Below are 2,785 nucleotides of genomic sequence, written 5' to 3'. Positions count from 1 at the left end.
GGATCAAGGATTTAGAGATACCTAACTTATCACTTTGCATGTAATACACTAGGAAAGGATTGCGATTACTAGAATTACTGTGTTATGAGCTTGTGGTGAACACGTATACCCTAGTTAATTTTCTCATCTTGATAACAACCGAAATTGACTTTTGTTTATTGATTACTTACTGAATTCTTACAATTTGTTTCACAAATCCCCCCTTTTATTTCTTGTTTCTGGAAGTACTTTGGCTAATTGAATATAATTGTTGGTTAAAGTAAAGTCTAAACCATTTTCCTCGTGGGATCGACCACAACCTACAAGTTGGGTTCTTTACTTGATAACGATCGCTTATACTTCTTTAGGGAGGTGTAATTTGAGCGTATCATGCGGCGATTGGAGATCAATGTCACATATGAGTGATTGTGTTGCTCTATTGTGATGTACATACATGAATAGGCTAAGTCATCTTCAACAACATTAATCATCTTTCGATCTGAAAGCATCTATGTCTAGAATCTCATTTTGGTCTCATCTAAATGCCAATCCTAAACAAACCAATACCTTAATCTATCATCTCTTTCAAGAATAGGGCAAATAAATCCGACCCTTAACCTCTCTTTCGAGCAAGATACAAATCTTAAACCTAAATTTCTAGTATTGAACTAATTACCCACTCCAATCAATCTCTTTCGAGCATCAATCGGAGATTGAAAGTGGGAATTAAGTTTGCAACCTTAACCCTTACGTGAACCTCATGGTAATTAGACCAAATTCATACATGAACAACAACAAAACAAAGCATAACACAATACCCAGTACATTAAATCAACACCCGATCCCATTTGAGCACTCCTAGATCTTGGGGTTTTTGCCACCCATCACAAAAGGTAAAGAAAGTATACCTTCCATGAAAGCAACAATGGGTAACTTGAAATCAAACAATTATGAGTAAACACACGTTGCATTTAACTTCAATTTATCAAATTCAAGCTTCAAATTGTAAAACCCCAAAAACTAGAAAAAAGGTTCTCTCAATAGTTAAGTGTTCTTCTAAACTCTAACTCAAAAATTTGTTAATTGAACTCAATATCCCAACACCCTGAAAATCGTATCCTTTGTGCTATTTATACTTTCCAAAAACTTGTCCCAAAATCTACTTCATAACCGACTTGGCGACGTTATTCAGGTTTGCCAAACCTGATTGGCGACTCACCCTTCGCTCCTCAGCTCGCCTTGTGATGCTCTAGGCTTCAGGTGTTTGAACCTCAGTTGGTGAACTCGATCGAGTCATCCTTTCACATTCGGTGAATTGCCCAATACTAGCCTAGTTCGTTGTTGGAGCATTAAATATTTGCCTTGCACACAATCACTTTGGGCGATGTGCATCAGTACCGCCATTCTAACTCAGCGCATCACCTTTTCTAGTGGAGTTTTCCGACCTTCTTTAGTAAACACAAGTGATATGCACTGTCGACTTGTTCACTTTGCACTTCTTTTTATATTTTTTGCCATTCTTTCAAACTTTAGTCCTTGCCTTCATAGCTGCAAATCATCAATATTTGATTAGAAAAGGACAAAGTTAGGCATTGAGGATACTAATTATTGAGCTAAATGAACCTTAAATGAGTGCAAATCTACAACTCATCAGCATACTTGTGCCTACATTATTTCAATAATATAAGGCTTGACGATTTCTCCCCCTCCATTTGTCGCTAGTGAGCACCTACAGATTTAAAGATTTGTTGAGTCCTCAAACTCCGAGGACCATGTCACCTTTATTGCTTTTCTTATATCTGTATGTTTTGAATATTTTATGTAGTGTATGGGTTATATTTCGACCACTCCTTTTGATGTAATAGAAAGCTTGTTAAGACTATGATAGATTTACTCTTTGAAATGTCAAAGTATTTTTTCTTAATATGAGACTCTTTAATTTATTATATTATTTTGTGAAATGTGTGTCAAGTGGCTTGTGTAGGGTCTCTCGGTGTCTTATACACCATGTCACATCTGGGTGTATTTTGGGTCATGACAAACTTGGTATTCAGAGCATAAGGTTCTAGAAAAAGGTCCTAGGATGTTTGAAAAGCCCTGTTGAGTAGACTCTTATTCATAAGTATCAAACGCGCCACATTTATAAATAGGAGGCGACAAATCATTTAGGAAACTCCACTTCTGTCATTACTCTATAGTCGTTCCATAGAGTATATCTCTATAAAAATCCTTCTCATAAATATTGTTTGATCCCTTTCGGGATATGGTCCCTCAAAGAGCTTGTATGAGAAGGAATGCGGACAATGACAATGTGGAGCCCGAGGTTCCTCAAGTATCGGTTGATCCTTTGATCGAGTAAGTGACTCATGCCGAATTTCAAGCCACTTTCCAAGTGTTGGCTCAAGATATGACGGCTCAAGCCAATAGATAGGCTAACTCTCCCATGAACCCAAATATGGGTACAACGGCGACAAGGATAAGGGAATTCAATAGGATGAAACCTACATAATTTCATGGGTCTAAGGTCGATGAGGATCCTCAAGAATTCATTGGTGATAATGATAAAGTAGTAGGGATTATGGTATTGTCTACGGTTGAGAATGCGGAATTGGTCGCTTATCAACTCAAGGGTGTTTCTCAAGTCTGGTTTGAACAATGGAAGAGCAAGAGGGCGGTTGATGCAGGTTCTCTTGATTAAGAGAAATTCAAGAGAACTTTTCTTGATCGTTTCTTTCCTCTTGAAATGAGATAAGCAAAAGTGCATGAGTTCATTAATCTCTATCTAGGAAATATGAGTGTGAATGAA

The sequence above is a fragment of the Solanum tuberosum genome, unplaced genomic scaffold, assembly GCF_000226075.1.
Source record: "Solanum tuberosum cultivar DM 1-3 516 R44 unplaced genomic scaffold, SolTub_3.0 scf00049, whole genome shotgun sequence".
In the NCBI taxonomy this organism is placed as follows: domain Eukaryota; kingdom Viridiplantae; phylum Streptophyta; class Magnoliopsida; order Solanales; family Solanaceae; genus Solanum; species Solanum tuberosum.
This window is presented reverse-complemented; position numbering follows the sequence as displayed.